Here is a 20849-nt window from a genome sequence, read left to right on the forward strand (position 1 = left end):
TGTTGGTTATGTATCAATAAGTCATTTTCTTCAAAGTGATTCATAATGTTAAAGTACAGTATGTGCTCTAGAGTCCTCATGCAAATTGAGGTCAGTGATTTGGGTCTGTAATTAAATGGATTACTCCTATTTCCTTTCTTGAGTATTGGTGTGACCTGTGCTACTTTCCGGTCTTTAGGAACAGACCTTTCGTTATGTGAGCAGTTGTTGTATGTGAGTGCCAAGAAAGGCGGTATTGTATCTGCATACTCTGAAAGGAACCTGATTGATGTACCATCTGGACCGGAAGAATTGCCTTTCTTAAGTGATTTGAGTTGTATCGCAACACCTAAGATACCTACTTTTATGTCACTCATGCTAACAGCTGCTGTGGTTTTTCAGAGGCACCATCATCGGTAACTTCTCCATCGCTGACCGTTGACTGTTTTTTGCCACTGGCGTACTTTACATACGACCAGAATCTCTTTGGGTTTTCTACCATATTTTGAGACAATATTTCATTGTGGAAACTATTAAAAGCATCTCGCATAGACGTCCGCACTAAATTTCGAGCTTCCGTGAAACAGCCAGTCTTGGGGATTTTGCGTTCTTCTGAATTTGGCATGCTTTTTTGGTTGCTTCTGCAACAGTGTCCTGATGTGTTTCGTGTACCATGATCAGTCCCGTCTCTTATTAACTTAGATGGTATGAATCTATAGCTGTCGATACTGTATCTTTGAATTTGAGCCGTATCTGGTCTACACTTACATAATTAGCTTGTGAGGAATGGAGACACTCTCTTAGGAAGGCATCAAGCTAATTTTTATCTGCTGTTTTAAATAGATATATTTTGCGTTTATTTTTAGTGGTTTTGGGCCATATATGGCAATTAACTTGTGCATCACCAATTTTAAGAAAAATGCACATCTTGTAGTTTACAATTACATATCACACGAAAATTTCTGGTTTTCATTGCAAGTATACATTCTTAATTACAAATATATTATAAAAGATTGCAGAAGATGGTTGAAGATAAAACATTACGTGATTAAATTTTTTGGAGAAAGATTAGAAAGTACTGTTTGAATATGCCCATTGTTTTGTAGGACAGATGTGGTCTGACATGAGCCAGAGTGATAAATGGCGCAGGAACATGGAAGACAATTTTGACGCCGTCGAGCACGCTGTACAAATGGATTATTTTTAGAGTTGTGGTCGTAACACTGCAGTCTCAACCCGGCAGAATTGATATGGAGCCAAGTTAAGGTATTTGTCGCGAGAAATAAGACATTACGCTGTCAAACGTACTGCAACTAATGCGCGAAGCTTTGTGACACGTCGCTGCCTCACGATGGCAAACTGCAGAACAGCACTTCACGAAAGAGGAGGAGGAAATGTGGACTTTTTTGTGGCTTGGGGTTCTGTCTCTGATAGACTCGTTACCAACCTAGCTGTACTGAAGTGTGTTCAGCGGTGTCAGATGCGGAAGGAGTTCAGAGATTACCAGATGACTGACTCTAATGCCTTCGGTGGCTTAAGTATTTTACCACAGTGCGCTTTTACGCCACACGCAGCTCATGTGGAAAAATTAATCTCGTTAGTCACGAATTTTCATCACTCCTGCTTTTAATTAAAATACTATGTTCGCTAATATCGATGGCATGTTATATTTTCCGTCCGGTCACGTAAGGAGAAAATCGCCTGAGTTTTACCACGTATTATTTCCTTCTGTTTAAAAATTCACATCCACAGCTGTGTAGTCCTCTGCTCGTCTCTTTCTACGTCTGAACTGCCACTGCTCACACCAGTGCACGTTAGCTGGACCACTTGCCCGGCCAGCGCTGTCAAAGCTAAACGCGCCGGTAAAGCTGTTCTCCCGTATTACAGCACAAGTAGATGGGCTCAGCATAAAAGGAACCCTCATCATCGTACTTGATTGCACTTGTGACCGCTTGGCATCTGCTCCACCTGAAACTAAATCCAAAGAGGTTCCAGCAAACGCGGAAGAGTACATAGTGTAATGTTTACATGAAGTTTATTGTGATGAACGGACTATAGGCCGATGTCCACATTTGCAATACATTCAACGCACTTTGCCGTATATATCATGCCTTCCAAATTAAAATCTTAAACTGCTAGGGCACAACCACGTACGGTACAAGACTCCCCACCGAGTGTCCTAGCGATGCCACACACTGGCTTTGACCTGTGTCGTAATTTCACGGGACTGTCTCTACTCCCAGTGCAGAGGCAGAACACAACACTGACCTTTGTTTCCCTCCCACGTTGTTGCTTGGAAGGCAGGGTGTGCTGACACGTTTCTGCAGCTGAGACTGAAAGGGCAGTTTGTGATTTGGTGAAGTGTATGAATGTGGTGTGATGGAAACAAACTAAATAGTCCTTCTTACTACACGTATTTTACGCATACTGCGTTTTGGTTAGTGGTTTATCCGGCATTTTCGTCGTCGGTCAAAGAAGATTGGCAGCGGTACCAACAGGTGCGGTATTTTCTTATTCCTAGTGTGGACACATCTCGTAGAGTACTGGTCCGTATTTCCTTTAACGAAATTCGTGCAGCAAGAATCGTCATGTGCTGTTAAATGTGCATTCAGTATGCGTCGGAAACAATATCTTTACTATTCACTCTTTAGGTGTTTCTTCTGATCATGTGATCTTCTGATGCAAACCTGTAAAGTGTTATATGGAACCCAGAATTCAAATGATGGTTCACTCACCAGTATAAAAATGAACAAACAGAAATAAATTTGTCATCTGGATGGAAATTTCATTTTTAGCTACGTAATGCATACGAAGTTGTACGGAGAATTTTCCCGTCATTTACAATTAGCGGGAAGTCAGTGAATTCTCCCATGACTTCAGTTGTGTCGTGTTGTGGTTGGTTGGAAACAGCAGTCGCAGTAGACGCCAGGTTACATTCAGTTTCCGCGAAGCGTAAGTGGTGCATTTCGTAGTCCTTACTTACTAAATTGCCGCCACGAAACTCTTAGTGATACATTTTAAGGTACATAGGTATTGGAAAACTGAAACGCCCTTCGCAAGTGTGCAGTGCAGGCATGCAGTACGGAGCATTGGACAGCGTTTCCAGTACTTGGAGCTGGAACAACGGTTCTGCTCGCTTGGTCGGCTGTCTTCCTGTGAAGACAAACAAAGGAAATGGCGGAAGACCAGACTTTATGTGGGCCGTGAAGACTGGTTAAAAAAAGAAACTTACCACACTGTTACTCCGTGAGTTGACGACATTTGCACGTGACCGTTATAATTATTTATGCATGAAAAAAGTAGTCATTTGTCATGGCTACTACTGGATATGAGGTCCTAAATTCCGTATTATGAAACAGCACCGTTTCAAGGCAACTGTACATCGAAGATTTTTTAAAACACGTCACTTTCTTTCGGATGTGTTATAATCAGACGTCATATAAGGACGTATCGGCTGCTAAAGCCTTCATTACATTCAGTTTACGGTGCGGGGGCTGATCCAGCGGTTGTAAGCGTTGAGTTACAGAGCAGAGGGTAGCTACGGAGGTGACTCGCGTCCTACTGTCTCACCTTCACTTTTGTAAAGGTTCTGGGACTTTTTTTATTAATTGCGGTTAGTTGTTAAATATTAGATATTTTGTACATACAGTAGTTCCCTCTCTCTGGAGGTGTGCGTATCAGGTCTGGGTTGCATTGTCAATAATTTTCAAATCTACATATTAAGTGTGAAACTCGCAAATGCGAATAAATATTCACACGTTGATCTGGCAGAGCAAATTACCGTTCAAAATAAAAAGCATACAGCTGACTGACACATTTGCAACAGAATAAAAAGGTAGCGTAGTCTCAGCCATACATAAAATGTAGCCATATGTAAAGTGTACAAAAGACAATTTACCGGCTAGTTTTTCTAGGCCACGTCTTTCCCAGATAAACGTCCATTTTACTACAACAAATGTTATCGATAGTGACGTATTTGCGAGATGTGCTAGCTGGTGTTAGTGTTTCGAAACGGCATTACTCATTGGACACAATGTAAACGAGCTGATGATTTGCCAGTTAGAATGGCTGCCCGCCTTTTCTGACAACGGACCAACTCCACACATCAGCTTTCAGAGCCATCGGCGGAAATATTGTGGCTATGTCAGGCCAATACAGGTGACTTCTTCTTTATCTTCCGAAGATCGCGATCCACACCAAAATCGGCAAAGCGTGTTGATACCACAGGCGTGAGCGATGTCTTGCTGCAATCTGTAATGACAAATGAGAAAGGCTCCTAAGAACACGCCCTGTCTCCAAGCACTGCAGCGCCACCACACAGAGGTCGGCATTGAGCCAAACAAGGACTCGCTCTGCTCAGTTAGTGACCTGCGGTGAAGCAGTCCTCATCTAGTTACGACACGAGTGCTGTTCAAGTCTCAGGTGGAACTGTTTTGTAAATGTTGTACTCATACTTTAAGGGATCAGTTTGTAATTGTGTGCATCAAGTGATGCTTTATTGTTCGAAGACAGTCATAAATATTCGGATCATCCGTGTGGCAAAGGACTGTATAAAGTTAAGTAAATCTTCTTATCATTCTTGTAATAAAGTGAACTAATGTTTCATATGTTGTGGTTTCAAGCATACATCTCCCAGGGCAATCAAAGAGCCTGCAGCTGTGACTGAACGACTGTAGTTTCTTATGGTCGTAAAAACTTCTTTAGCCGCCTAAACATCCCAAGACAAAGGGGAATAGCGAGTAAACAGTGGAAAAGAGTGACTTCATTAGCGCCGAAAAGGTGAAGAGCCAGCATTGGGCAAGGTGCTGGTAGTTTTTTTTTTATGGTTGGGAGAATTGAGGGAGGGTCTGCCAAGGCGGTGTGTTAACAAATTATGCTTGTAAAAGGGAACACCGTCACAGGAGCAGTCTACTCAAATCTCCTGACTAAGCATCGTGGAAAGTTGTCAAAGCAGGCGGGTTTCTACAGACAGCTACAGTAATATCCGACAAGCCACCTAACGGTGTGTGGCCGAGAGTACTTCTGATACCACTAATACACCCCCCCCCCCCCATTCCTTGTTCCACTCACGAATGGCGCGTGGGAAGATTGATTGTCGGTATGTGTCTGTATCAGCTCTGATGTCTCGAATTTTCTCGCCGTGGTCATTTCACGAGATGTGGCTGTACGTAGGAGGAAGTAATATCTCGATCGACTCTTCCCGGAAAGAGCTCTCTCTCAATTTAAATATTTAAATCATTCAACGAAGCATAACGCTTCTCTTGTGAAATACCTACTGTTTGATTAGTTGAGCACCTCTGAACGCTCTCGCGCCGACTAAACGATCCTATGACGAAACGTGAAGCTCTTTCTTGGATCATCTCTACCTCTTATCAGTACCATCTGTTAAGGATCCCAGGTTGGTGAACACCACCAAGAATCGGTTGAACAAGCGCCTTGTAAGCCACTCCCAACACTTTAATCTCTCCCTTATCCACAGCCCGATCCACACGAATGCAGAACTTCTGTCGTCAAAATGACGTCACGTTTGCAGAAACTCCTGTGAACTGTAGGTTGCCCTTAACACAGCTGCAAGGTCAGACCACATCGCTCTCTCTGCGGAAGACGAAATATTAATAGTAACCTCAGACTTTTTTCAGATGATCCAGTTATCTATGATGTATTGTCTGAAAGAAGCTGCATAAATATTCAGTCAGATCTTGATAAGATTTCGTAGCGGTGGAAAGACGGCAACTTGATTTAAATGTTCATAAATGTAAAAATGTGCCTCCAGAAATCGAAAAAAGTAGTATTCTATGACTATAATATCAGTCACTGCTGGAATCGGCCGACACATAAAAAGTACCTGGTATGAGATGGAATGACGACATACGCTTATTTGTAGGTAAAGCAGGTGACAGACTTCAGTTTACTGGTAGAATACTGGGGAAGAGCAGTCAGCGTACGGTGGACTTTGCTTACAAACCACTCGTACCACCGGTTCCAGATTTTGCTCAAGTGTGTGGGACCCGTACCAAATACGACTAACAAGGGACACAACGTATACACAGAAGGGCAGCACGAATGGTCACAGGTTTCTCTCACCCGTGGGAGTGTAACAGAGTTACGCAATGAACTGAACTTCCAGGCTTGTAAAGACAGACCCAAACTATCCCGGAAAGTCTGTTAAAGTTTCAAGAAGCTGCTTTAGGTGGTGATGTTAGGAATGTACAACAATCCCCTACGTATCGCTCACATAGAGATCGTGAAGATAAGATTAGAATAATTACTACACGTACAAAGGCATTCAGTCATTATCTCCATTCGTGAATGGAACAGGAAGAAACATTAATAACTGGTGCAGTGGGACGTACTCTCTGCCACGGTCGTTTGCAGAGTATATAGATGCAGAAGCGGATGTACAAGATGCTGTTTAGCATCGTATTATCATGGCGTCTTTCGTAGTTTCGGGCCATTCTCGTTCTCATTTTCTTCTGTTTTTTTCATCGCAGTGCATCTTAATTTTCGTTTCACCACAGACGCAGGAATTCTGCTGTGGATTTCTTCTGCACTTCCTTGAGCCGGCTATTCATCCACAGTTGTTCGTACCTGTACTTTACTCGATTCCAAGCTCATCCCATTTTCTCTGTCAGAATTATCTAATTTAGTTCCTCGTTTCAACTCACAAGTACTTTGGATTCCTAAAATTTTTAATGATTAGAGTTTAAGTGGTCTGCCTGTATGTATTTATCATTCACTTAAGGCTTCTGTGCAGGTTCTGTATCTGGAACATCGAGCGTTTCCGTAACTGTACTTTCCACTTACAAATCTCCTACCATTTTTTTCTCACCGAAGTGTCTCTGTAATGCCCGTACTTTGATTTCCTATGTTGTCAATCAACCTTGACATTTGTATTCATTGCGTCCACCGGATGATGATGACGTATTTACAGCTACACGTGCAAACTGAGGCAGTCTGTTAGTGGTAGATGAGTGGAACTCACACATCTGACGATGGTGAAACGACATTCTTTGAAGCCGAGACATTGAAGTTTGGCGTCGGATCACAGTGGAATCCTCTTTTTCACAAGTATTAGGACATTCTTAAAGTAGTTTGAATAGTTACTGGGAGTTCTTTCAGAAGCAAATGGGTTCGTTTTACCGGCGATGATCTTTCTAGAGTTAATAAAATTTTTCTGAATTGCCGTTTTTATACAAAGCATCATCAGGAAAAGAAGGGTGAAGTACGAATAAAGTTTCGTAACTATATTTTCCACGTCCACTGGTAACAGGTATGCTGAAATTTCGATAGTGTTAAATCTGGCAGCTGTCGTGTAGCTCACACAGACTATTTTTCTTCTGAAACGCCCTGCGGGTTGAAGAGAACGTTAAATTATCCTTCGTGATGAAGTGCGCCAACTGAAAGGTGAACCTCGCACCGATTCACGCGAAATAGTGGGACACACTGCGAGGGTAATCGTGTGGCTGACTTTGTTCAAAAATTAAAAAAAATAAAAATCCAAGTGCGGTTTTCAGAGATCTGTTTGCTACAGTAGTACGACACACTTCGAATTACACCCGAAAATATCGGCGTCCAAGGGTTCGCACGGCTTTTAAGTACAAAACACTGTGAGCATTTCAAATCAAAATGCCTGGATGTGAGAACGTACCGTTGTAATCTTAAACTAGTGTAAAATCTAATGCAGTTCTCGCCAGTAACATTCTGTATTACGTAGCTTATAATTTTATAATCAGTTTGGGGTTTTAATTAACGAAAATAGAAAATTTTTATTTTTTATTTCTAATCGGATGAAAAGACGCGTAATCACAAGAAGTTAAAATCCGCGAGTTTTCAAATTTTAAATGAAATACAACCTGATTGCTGGACATTGAGTAGTACTGTTGGTGTACACTTTAGTTTCTTCTTGAGGGTATTTTTGTTCTGTCGTTGCAACTACAAAAATGCGTGACTTTTTTCACCAGACGCGTTTCGCTTTGTCGAGGAAAAACATTATCAACTGTACCTCAATAAAGCGAAACGTGTCCGTTGAAAAACTCGCGCATATTTGTAGTTGCAACGACAGAGCAAAAATACACTCGAGAATTAAGAAGCAACTACGGACATTACGGCCACACAAATGAAGTTTCTTCATTTGAAAATAGGTAATTTTTCAGTTTGCTACGAAATTTTAATTAATTACTAAGCTTCGCATTTTGGCGTTATTAGTTAATAAAAAACCAGTGTTGCTTAATGGCGCTCGGGAATCTTCAAATTCTATTTTTTGCAGTGTTGTTTCGAACTGAATCGTACTTCATCAGGAAACTGATTTCCGAAGACTGATTTTGAAACGGTGTAAGTGTGTGGAGAGTCAGAGGGGGCAAAGCAGAGCGGCTGGTCAGGCCGCCTGGAGAGACTCGGTGGAGCCCTGGAGAGCCGTCTGTGTCGCGAAGCGCGGCCGGACAGCCCAGCCTGGAAGTAAATGTGACGGAGAAGGGGAGGGTCCAGTTCGAATCTTGGCTCTGGGCCACGACGTCTCGTCGGACAGACATAAAATGTGGCTGTCGTCTTCTTGTAGCAAGAAAGACGACTAAATTTTTCGGAACGCTAACTGCGCGGCAGATGTGTCGCCACGAGAGAGCGGCAGCAGAGCCAGAGGCACGGGCCACGGATTGAGGGGGAGCAGGCGGTCCGTACCTGGAACGTGGTTCCGGTGGACGTATTCCTGAAACACACAAAAACATTCCATTACGAGGTACATAATATTTAAATCAAAAAAATTACTTTCACCCAGAAGCCATATTTCCCCATTCATCGCATCTTTCAGAGCGATTCTTGGCTAGGTGCCTTACCAGGATAATTTCTTCTCATACTTTTGTATCTAGTCTTATTCCTTCCAGGCCGTCATCGTAAGATTCCGATCTCTCAGTTTCTCCCCTTACAAAGATTGTTCTTCAAATATGACTCAATGGCCTTGTGAAACCTTTACATAGATGTCGAAACATACGGTTGATGACAATCTTACCACCGATATACGGGTGTACAGAATATTTTATACCAGGCGAGGGTGTTCCAGCCTTCTGACTGCCTACGCTCTTATCTTCGCTTCCAACGTTACCGGCGCGTGGTGGCGTTTCCCGAACAACACTCTTGACCTTCCCGTACTGGATCCTTGCAATACGCTTTTGTATTACACGTATCTGACGCAGATCTATTTTCCGGTGTTTGAGTTAGAATTTCCATCACTCTTCTTTTTAATTACAACACTGTTTTAGCTAAGAACGAGATAATCCTACGCATTCTGTTCGATCAGCCAAGAAGCGTACGGTATTGCTAGAATAGTGCCGAACATTACTTCATTCTCTTCAAAGACTAAATGACATTCTAAGCTACGTATATTGTCTCCTCGTCCCTTCTCACGATTTAACTGCAGGGTTCAGATCACGGCAGCTTAGTTGGACAAGATCCGCCGGTAAAGCTGTGGTCCCTTATTAGCGCTCAGCCGACGTACGGGTAACGCACAGCGCAAAACGTATCCTTACTGCACTGCAGTCAGCTCGGCTGCCGCTCCTCGTGAAACGCGACTCGGTGAGATTCCAGCAAAAGCGAAATAATACACAGTGTAATGTTTACATCCGGTTTACTCTTATGATGGTCGTAGAATAATGCATTTGTTACTGTAAATTCCAGAGCTTCTCATGGCAGCCTGGTTCACTTAAAGAGCGAAACCGGGCAACAAAACACACTCAGTCCGACCGGTGGCTATCGTCAAAAACTTGCACAGCCGTTCCAGACACACGGCTAGTCGCTGCTGAGCCGACGAACACCGGAGCACCGGCAGTGGGGACCCGGCGGCAGCCAGACGGCGGCGCTTTGCTGTTCCCGCCAGCAGACCCAGCTGCAAGCGAGGCCGGCCGGAGTTGCCGTCTGCACACACTGAACTGTTCTCGGACTCTCTTCCGACACGAGGAAACGGGGTATTTGCGGAAATTGGGATAAACAGGACACTGGACAAAAAGAAACTATTCTGCATATATGACTGCATTGCTTTACTAACATACATAAAAACTAAACTTCATACACATAAAGACACATTCTAACAATGCACTTCAAAACATGATTGTAACTCCACTGCTTCATTTCATAATTCATTGTTTTTCCAGAAAATGATTACAACTGAAAATACTGGGAAGATGATAGAACGATTTCTGACAAATGAACGATAATGCAGACACCAAAAATAAGCAAACAGTTCAGCTACTGTACGGCGTGCACTGCTAGTAACTTGGTACTTACCAGAATACCTAACAGCTTTCGAAAGCTTTGACTAGGTTAGTAGCAGATTGCAGAAATCCTTGCAGGTGAGATCTTCATAACGAGTCTTAACTATTACAATTGCTTTAACAGTTTGTCGTAAAACGGTTTTTCTTAACAATCCAAAAGGAATTCACAGTTGAAAATACTCTTTCCACGACAGCATTTGTGCCTGGTAAAGCACGACCAAACCTCACATGCGTCTCTGTATTTTTTAAATGAAGCACATGTACTTTTAAGTGTATGGAATACATCACACCATCTCTTGAGTTTCCAAATTAGCTTTTTCCCATTCCTCAAGTTTCTGGGATACAATGTTGTTCAGGCATCCTGTCTCAACTGAAATGTTGCACATCAGTCTGTCTTCAGAATTTCAGACAGTTTAAAAGTTAATCCCAAGAAACTGAAATTTTCAGTGTTGCCCAATGAAACTATTTCAGAGGATGAAACAGACAAGTTCCCTTCTCTAAATAAGTCACAAAAGTGTCGTAAAATAAATTGATAACTGGCTCGTACCGGACTGAAAATGCCTTCCTTTACCAAGTTAATTAAAATCGAAAAACTAACTGAAGTTTACCAAATTTCCTGCCACCGATTTTTTTTAATACGTGTAAGTACGTGTATGTTTTGCGGTAACGGTGCTTTTCTCTTCGCCTGTTTGTACTTTATTCGTACTAACAAAGTAAGTTACACTGTCAGTTCCCGAAGAAACTGCCAACAGGTGCTTCATTTTCTTCGTGTGATGCGTTATATCGGCAAGCCCTCCATGTTTGTTCAGTGGAAAAAACTGAACGACGCAGCACACATTTTACCTTCGTATAGTCGTGGTTTCCTTCAAAAAAGCGAACTCGTCTTTCATGGTTTTAGAGGAAGACTAGTTTCGTTTCCCCGTTTTAACGGGCTCAAGCTAGTTTCACACAACGGACAACAGAGAATGGAGCGCACTGAAGCAAGTTTGCCGAATCCAGTGTTGAAACTGCCGCCTGCTTCTCATTGTTCTCTCAAACAGTCCGAAGACATCGTGTCGGTCCCATCTACTGCAAATGTATGTCATCTACCAGTGAATAGCTAGTTCGTAACTGCAAGTACAATTGCACGTTGGAAACCCTGTAACGTTCTTTAACGAAAACTTGTTACATCCGTCCGTTATTTCTGCAGTAGTAAGTGATGGATGGATACGAATCGCGAAGCTCACGCTTGAGTCACTTTCACCGAGCGTGATGATGGGAAATCTTCTGTTCACACCTCTCCTCATCTTGTGACCAAAATACAGCTTCTGTATTCCATCTTTGAATTCTAGACAAAGCAAGACTCAGGAAAACGTTAAAAAACATGTCTGTCATGCGAAATTGACGTAGAAATAATTAAAAACACAAAATGAAACAAAATGTCACTTATGATTACGAAAAAGCCGGGGCATTTGGCCTCCCATTGGACAGTCAAAGGGACACAGAACGAAAAAATGGCCATTCCCATTAAAGACGGGGCTTCTGGTGACGCTAGCCTAGGTCTTAGTGTGTACATGCCTTAAAATGGCTTCTACATGCGACACCTCGTCGGAAAGACGAAAACCGAATTTCGCAAACTGCTTTTCGGTCTCGTGGTTACATGTTAAGGCCTGAAACGCATTTGCTGCCCAGTTAAATGTGGCACCAGGATAAGAGCTGTTACAGTATCTGATTTAGCCTGTGCAACTGCTGTTCCTATGCACGTAGACGAGGTGTAAATAGTTGGTCTAATATTTCTACTTGTCCTTCACTGTACAAAAAGCCACTCCGTCCATATTACCTGAAAGTTTTTAAAAATAAGAAGAAACCTCTCGGCCCAAGCACGTTTCAAAACCGGATGCGTTTACATGGAAGCGAAAATCGATTGCGGAATTGGAAAACAGGCAACTAGAAGTGATTTCCTAAATTCGATTTTTAAGGTTTTACATAACCACCCAGTAGAGGTATGGGGATGTCGATATAAGAAAACCGGTTTTTGGAACGCCATGCGAAGGGGGTGTGTGGTGCCAGCTGTATAGCGCGGTACGAGATAAACGGACTGCGGCGGGGGTGGAGGCAGGCGGCCCGGCAGCGCCGACACCGACGTAGACGCCCCGCTCGCTCTGCTGCAGCCGTTCCCTCGCCTGCCGCGCGAGCTGGCAACGCCGCCCCGTGACGTCAGAGCTGGGTGGGGGCAGCCGCGCGCCCGGCTGTTGGTGCGGCCCAGTTGTGACGCAGCAGCCGTAGGGAGAGCAGTCCGCCGCCAGAGCATCTCTTCTCCGCGAGAGTACCAGAGGAAGGTAAGGCGGGCAGCTGGCCTGTGCCGGAATTTCAGGGAGCTGTGGATGTTGTTCTGCACGCTTTTGTCTGGTTTGTCGCCTAACTCACGGCAGACCTGCTCCTAATCCATTGTCGTACTTCAATTACAAAATAGAATTGTTGCGAACAAACGAATGGCGAATAGTGTGAATTTCACTGTCGAGTGTTTAATAATTCGCTGCTTGTTATTTGTCGTAATGCAACAGTCATCTGATCGCTGAAAGCTTCCATTAGAATAATGTGGAACGAACGGAAAATAGCGCCACATTCCGTCGGGCATTGTTTCGATGTCCCTGTAGTCCCTCGCAGGTATACGTTCTGGGTGTTCACAAATTTTTAAATTCAGATAAATGTGATAGCTCGAAATTAATAACGTCTGCTATCTAACAGCTATGCTCAACACATTCATCAGCAGCTGTCCATAATAATAATAATAGTAATAATAATAATAGGCGTAACTTCTCTGCAAAAAGGAAGAAATGGTTTTGTTGATTTTGTGGTTTTGTCCATAATTAAGTAGTTTATGGTAAGAACGGAATAATGTTTGAGCTTCCACTACCCTCCGTTTCGTGTTTTTTGTGTATGAGTTTTCCTAGTTTCGTATTTTTTCGGCAAGGTTCCTAATTCATGTGTTGTTCGTTAACTAATAAACTTCTGGGCCGAAAATCGGGCGTTATTACGTTGCAACCGGTTAAAAACATACGGTTATTATACACTTCCCTGTTGGCTTGTAGTCGCGCTTGATTTCTTCATTTTCTGTGACAACGGATTTCGTCTTGAATGCCGTAAATTCTTTGCGGCCAACTTTTCCAGGCAATTTTCTTTTCTGTTAGCACTTAATACACGTTCAATAGAGTTCTTGTTGCTACTCTACTAGAAAGCCGATTTCTTCACACTCCAGACATAAACAGCCGTTTGCGTAAAACATTAAATTCAGTTGGTACCATCTGCCGACAAGGTGACTTAACTAGAAGACAAGTGAGGCGCTAAGAGCTGTAAGGGCCAAGAGCACTTAGTCTTCGACCCCCTATATTTAAGTGAATATCAGAGAAACCAGTGACAGCTCTCAGTGAGTGTTCAGATATAAGTACAATGTGGCCCTACACTACAGATAAACTGACCCAACAGATGACAGAAGCATGGGTAAATGCTACTGTCTAACAATCGACGATTAGGTGCTTCATGGTTCTCAGCCCCACAAATGTATTACTGTACGATAGATTCCAAAACATCTCGTTCAGAATCTCAGAAAATGTTTTTTTCCCCCTCTCAGTATAACATACGCTGATGTGCGATCTGATTTTGCTATGTATAGTGTGTGTCTGTGGTGTATGCTGCCGCTAGCGGGATTTATGGCGAACTCAGAGAAATTTGCTGCCGGGTGCTACCAAGTGGTGGCATTGACGTAGCAAGTAATTGTTCAGCAAATCCTATGTATTAGGCCGGTAGGGAATTAAACGTCACGCCAGTTGCGCATGTGCAGAAACTTCTGTAAGGCCCTTTCCCACCAAAAAAACCGCGGGGCTGGGCCTCGGTTGCCACGTGCGTCGCTCTTTGCACACGACCCGGTGCCGCGCCGCCAATCACAGAACGCGCTGAGCGTGACGTCAGTCACACAACCCCGGGCCACACGAACTTTTCGCCGAAGCGCTCTGGCGTAGACGCGGCGGCAGGTATGAAACACTTACCATCCGATTTAAAGGAAACGTTCGGTGAAAAAGTTTTATTCTTCTGCGACTTACGGCCTGATGCCTTTTGTCGATAAAGAACTGAATTTCTTTTCGTTATTCGTCGTGGTTGCGTGCTCCATCGTATTTACGTAAACCATTACACGAATTTTCAATGAGCTTTCAGAGGTGAAACTCCATTACGTGGGCTTTGCCTATAGTTCATTTGAGGTAATACATTATTGCGTATGAAATATAAACTTCGTATGAGCAGTAGCCAGCGGGCTCGTGCGCATGCGTAGAGCTGAATTCGCGTATGAGCACTGCCTTCCTCCCGCTTGGCTTCCCGAAAAAATTTTCCTGGCGCGCCCAAGCTGCCAGATTCGCGCATGCGCAGAGCAAGCTGAGTTACAGGGGGGGGGGGGGGTTCCTTCCCCACGTGACCCGCAGCCGTGTGTGTGTTTCGTGTCTTCGTTTACAGCTCCCATGTCAAATGAAAGCAAAACAGATTTCTGTGGCCGGGAGCCATCAAGTGAATTAATATACATTATCATAACCATGAAAGACCAAAATAAGTTAGTAGTTTCAATTTTCTGATTTTATATTTCCACGTTATTAGCAATCAACCATTAATGTCTTAATGAAGCTATTTCTGTCTGTTTTATAGAGAAATTAGCTTCAGTTAATTTTTTTTCCACTGAGGCAGTTAGTTTATATGAAACGAAGTGTTTCATTCCGCGCTATTAGCTAGTTTCAACCTCGTTCAATTTAAAGTGCAAATTTTCATTTTCTGGGACGAATGACGTTATACCATAATAAAGAACCAAACATGAGAATACAGTACTGGACCTCCAAGAAAATTGGTATCACGAGAACCTCATGAAAAGCTGAATATCAGGTACTTCAGTGCCCATCTGGACATAGAAATTTGCAATTTGAGCGGAATGAAGCATTTTAGAATGGTGTATGAAATTCCGATGGTGCTGGAGTAGTCTCTGATGTTCTGTTCCTTTTTTATGACAGTGTAAGATCTCTTAATGCTATATACGTACGAACATATGTAAACATTGACTTGAAGCTAAGTAGGCAAATTTGGTCAGTAGTTTTGAACTAAATATTTTGTTTCAAATGTAATGACAGCTGTAGCAGAATTTTATAGATCTGCCTTCTGTGAAAGTGTTTTTCGATCACAAGGCACTTGTCTAGTAATTCCTCTGGGCCAGAAGTTATTTCTTAATTTGTGTTTACGTTTTAAATTTATAGAATGCCATTCTATGCTAAATTTTAGACTGCCAGCATACCATGTTTTATCGTTCTAACTTCCCACATGGCTTCATATTTATTCCTAGAGTAGAATATAAACTGTCAGTTGTACAGTTCCTTTGCCTCACAGACAACCATGTTAATTTTTTCACATTTTGAAATAGTATTGAATTTTATTGTCCCTTATTCCGGTGTAAACTGTCTCTCTTTTCTTGCAAGTAATTCGTATTCCATCCTAGTAGCTTTTTGCAGTGCTGTGTAGATGTAAACCTGTTGGAAATGCTACATAACAATATTGCACAATACGAATTAAAAAAATCTGTCAGTCACCCCTTAGCAAAGTTTTATGGTACTTCGAGCTGAAATGATATTTTGCCAAGAACTGCTTCCTTATTTGCATCCTTTATGTGTGTGGGATATGATAAAACAATTGCTCTAAGTACAACTCAGTATGTCCTCTCAACAACATGCCACACGGGCGGCGCGGCTACACATGGTCACGTGATGCCCCACCAGAAATACGACGAAAAGCGTATGAGCTGAGCAAGCACCGAGCACGGGCTGCCTACGTCATCGTAGCTGCGCATGCGCAGTACAGCCTGTTGTCTGGCGCTTTCTGGTAACTGCTCAAACGAACCTATAGTCAACATGCCGAAATTGTTTTTAAAGTTGAGAGCAGAGCGGTAGCTATCACCGTTCTCGACATATTCAGTGGTACGTCGGCGGGCCGCCCGCCATGCGGCACACACTTGGCTCTGCTCCTCGTCAACCACGTGGCTCTTATCGGCCCCAGATTTCCTAAACGGTTCAAGAAATCGAAACTTTCTTCTTTTGTGAATGATAACTTCTAATGAGTCCAATATTTCATCGCATGATAAATATCCAAAATTTATTTACGTATCGAGATGTGAAGGTAACTACGGTTTTTCAGCATGGATCGATTTAATTTTTTAAACGGCATTTGATAACAAGTGAAATGAGAATTGCAGTGACATGGAACACTTTTAATATTTACAATACTCTAGATTGACGTACAGAAGTAAAACAGAAACTAATTTGATGGTATGTCATAAGATGTAATTTGCTAAGTATCTACAGCTGTTGATCGTTTCCTTTGGTAAGTAATGAATCCTTTTTTCTTGCTGCAGTGTACTTTATTTGCTCAAGACGCTTTTTGCCCTTTGCTTTAAGGCATCTTTGGTGGAATGTAGAATGATTTCAGTTGGTTTTGATATGTGACCCTTGTAGGTTATAAAAGTTAATCGTATTTTTGTGTGAAAAGGTAATTACTTACAGTTACATAGTTTTTGGCGGAAATCTGCGTTTCTTCTCACCTGGTCAACACATTTTTGTGTTCACTCTTTTTTCTCCTGTCAGTAGCTGTTGACATTTTACCAAAAGCTGTAATTTTAAGGTCGTAACTACAGTCTGTTCAATTCATGTCTCGTCATGCATTTACCTGTACGTGGTTTCCATCTTTGGAAAGAGATCTGTACTCGAAAATGGGCTTACAGTCATAATAAAGTACTTGCTCCCAACCTAACGAATTATATGCTGAAAACTAACGTTTTACTTCTGTTCAGTGAGAGGTATAGAAAGTTGGAAGTGAATGCAATAATTGTCAGAGTGGTTGAAAAGTTTGGTGTGCAGCTGATTTCAGTTTTGGTTAAAGTGTTTTGTGGAGGAGTTCATGTAAGAGTAATTCACTACTTACATTAACAGATACAATAGTAGAATAACATTTCAAAGGATGATTATTATCAGAATACCAACACCCAACCCCTTTGTCCCTACTCTTACATGAACCCTTTCAAAAATATATAAACAAAAAATCGAAAATCAGCTGAACATGAAAACTCTTAACTACGCTCTGGCAGATACTACTTTCGCATTCAACGTCCTACAACGCACCCTAGCTAACTACACACACACACACACACACACACACACACAAAGGGAACAGACTTCAGTTTCAGCATATACTTCGTTAGGTTGGCAACGTGTAGATAAATCAAATTAGAGACATAAATTGAACACACGGTAGTTACGACTCTGAATCAATTTTTGGCAAAATATCCACCGCTAGTGATAGAAGACTAATTGTGGTCCACACCAAATAGCGCAAAGAATATTAAAATTGTAAAGAAAAAAAATTAACGTGAATATGTGCTTATGTCGCAGCTTTCACTCAGTTCCTACTCTGTATAAATCAAACCTGCATTTGGATTGGACTTCCTTAACTCTTGTGGAGGAAGGTGTGCAGTATACTGCTGCATCCATTTTCAATAAGCTACCGCTCGAATTCAAAAATCTTAGTAGTACACCACGCGCTTTCAAATCGAAATTGAAGTGTTTCCTCATGGGTCCAGTCCTTCTATTCTGTCGAAGATTTCCTTGAAAAATTATGGTGATTGTTGTTGTATTGTTGATTGGCTTTATGGATTGACTTTTTCGCGTTCGTTAACATTTTATTTTTGTCATTACTTTTATGTTGTAATTTCATGTACTGATAGGCTCCATGACCTTGGAGATTTGCTTCTCAATTTGGCCCTACGAAGCTTGACGTGTAAACAAAAAATAAACAATAAGAAAAAATGTCTGTGTACTGCCAGTGCATTCTAAAGTATTGGATAATACGTAACCATTCATTGTTTCATGTCTCATGAAGGAATACATGTCTTATGGAAAATGCTAGAAATGGCAGAGTGGCAAAAATGGTTATTAACCTGTGTGTGTGTGTGTGTGTGTGTGTGTGTGTGTGTGTGTGTGTGTGTACGTACGACCTGGGAGATAGGGAAAAATCCGGGAATTTTTTCATCAGGTAGAAAACCGGGGAAAACCCGGAAATATTTTAGAATTCCGGAAATTTTTCATTGTTTTAGTTTTCAGTTAAATTTTTATAACTTCGATTGGTAAGAACCAGCGCTCTAACAAAGGCTATTGCTGTATCTCGCTACTGCAGAATAATACTGCAGCAATAAAACGTGAACGAGAGAATAGAAAACGAGAACAACACTCGAGTTGCGAAGGAAATGCGCCATGTACAACATAAAAACACAGTGCTCATACAAGCGTCTGCCAGTAGCTAAATGTGTGAAAGGCTTTAGGAAGACCTCTTGACAACAAATGGCCTATGAGCAGTACCTTCTCCCGTTTGTGGTTACAGAAGTGTGGCAGTTAGTTGTATAAGCAATAGCAGCAAGCAGCCAGATGCTACCCAGAAAAATTTCACTGACGCGCCTAAGCTGGCACATTCACGCATGCGTAACAGGCCCGGGTCTAGGGGACGAGTGGCAAACCGCGGTATCTGTCCCGGGCAGCAATTTCGTGGGAGGGGCGGGGGGTAAAATTCATATTCTTGACGAAAAAGACATCGTTTCTCAAAGCGCCTAGCATCCAGCGCACGTTGTTGGACTATCGAGTCTTCATATGATTTTAAAACGCATCGCTGTAGGATTTTGAACATTTAACAAATTATAAGTCGATTTCTGAATGAATCATAAGTTGAATTTTTGTATGCGTGCGTATTGTACGTGATGTGTATGCCAGGGGAATCCCCGTCGCATCTAGAAATAAACAAGACATGCGGGGACCAAGCAGCAATCGGTATTGTAATTGTCAACTGTCGAAGCTGCGTTGGTAAAGTACCGGAACTTCAAGCACTGATAGAAAGCACCGAAGCTGAAATCGTTATAGGTACAGAAAGCTGGCTTAAGCCAGAGATAAATTCAGCCGAAATTTTTACAAAGGTACAGACGGTGTTTAGAAAGGATAGATTGCATGCAACCGGTGGTGGAGTGTTCGTCGCTGTTATTAGTAGTTTATCCTGTAGTGACGTAGAAGTGGATAGTTCCTGTGAATTATTATGGGTGGAGGTTACACTCAACAACCGAGCTGGGTTAATAATTGGCTCCTTTTGCCGACCTCCCGACTCAGCAGCGTTAGTGGCAGAACAACTGAGAGAAAATTTGGATTACATTTCACATAAATTTTCTCAGCATGTTATAGTCTTAGGTGGAGATTTCAATTTACCAGATATAGACTGGGACACTCAGATGTTTAGGACGGGTGGTAGGGACAGAGCATCGAGTGACATTATACTGAGTGCACTATCCGAAAATTACCTCGAGCAATTAAACAGAGAACCGACTCGTGGAGATAACATCTTGGACCTACTGATAACAAACAGACCCGAACTTTCCGACTCTGTAAGTGCAGAACAGGGAATCGGTGATCATAAGGCCGTTGCAGCATCCCTGAATATGGAAGTTAATAGGAATATAAAAAAAAGGAGGAAGGTTTATCTGTTTAGCAAGAGTAATAGAAGGCAGATTTCAGACTACCTAACAGATCATAACGAAAATTTCTGTTCCGACACTGACAATGTTGAGTGTTTATGGAAAAAGTTCAAGGCAATCGTAAAATGCGTTTTAGACAGGTACGTGTCGAGTAAAACTGTGAGGGACTGGAAAAACCCACCGTGGTACAACAACAAAGTTAGGAAACTACTGCGAAAGCAAAGAGAGCTTCACTCCTAGTTTAAACGCAGCCAAAACCTCTCAGACAAACAGAAGCTAAACAATGTCAAAGTTAGCGTAAGGAGGGCTATGCGTGAAGCCTTCAGTGAATTCGAATGTAAAATTCTATGTACCGACTTGACAGAAAATCCTAGGAAGTTCTGGTCTTACGTTAAATCAGTAAGTGGCTCGAAACAGCATATCCAGACACTCTGGGATAATGATGGCATTGAAACAGAGGATGACACGCATAAAGCTGAAATACTAAACACCTTTTTCCAAAGTTATTTCACAAAGGAAGACCGCACTGCAGTTCCTTCTCTAAATCCTCGCACAAACGAAAAAATGGCTGACATCGAAATAAGTGTCCAAGGAATAGAAAAGCAACTGGAATCACTCAACAGAGGAAAGTCCACTGGACCTGACGGGATACCAATTCGATTCTACACAGAGTACGCGAAAGAACTTGCCCCCCTTCTAACAGCCGTGTACCGCAAGTCTCTAGAGGAACGAAAGGTTCCAAATGATTGGAAAAGAGCACAGGTAGTCCCAGTCTTCAAGAAGGGTCGTCGAGCAGATGCGCAAAACTATAGACCTATATCTCTGACGTCAATCTGTTGTAGAATTTTAGAACATGTTTTTTGCTCGAGTATCATGTCGTTTTTGGAAACCCAGGATCTACTATGTAGGAATCAACATGGATTCCGGAAACAGAGATCGTGTGAGACCCAACTCGCCTTATTTGTTCATGAGACCCAGAAAATATTAGACACAGGCTCCCAGGTAGATGCTATTTTTCTTGACTTCCGGAAGGCGTTCGATACAGT

The 20849-nt window shown here is 42.3% G+C and overlaps 1 protein-coding gene across 4 annotated transcripts in view; it reads left to right on the forward strand.

The window, feature by feature from the left end:
- Positions 1–20849, forward strand: part of LOC126212605 (poly [ADP-ribose] polymerase tankyrase-1-like) — a 598324-nt gene that overhangs the window by 499302 nt on the left and 78173 nt on the right. The window contains exon 1 of one of the 4 annotated variants that reach the window (XM_049940032.1): positions 10114–12556. The exons of the other annotated variants lie outside the window; for them this stretch is intronic. The gene's annotated coding sequence lies outside the window, so the exon portion shown is untranslated. Of the gene's footprint in view, positions 1–10113; positions 12557–20849 lie in introns of those variants that run through there. 4 annotated transcript variants of the gene reach the window in all.

This window comes from Schistocerca nitens, chromosome 11 (assembly GCF_023898315.1).
Source record: "Schistocerca nitens isolate TAMUIC-IGC-003100 chromosome 11, iqSchNite1.1, whole genome shotgun sequence".
NCBI lineage: Eukaryota > Metazoa > Arthropoda > Insecta > Orthoptera > Acrididae > Schistocerca > Schistocerca nitens.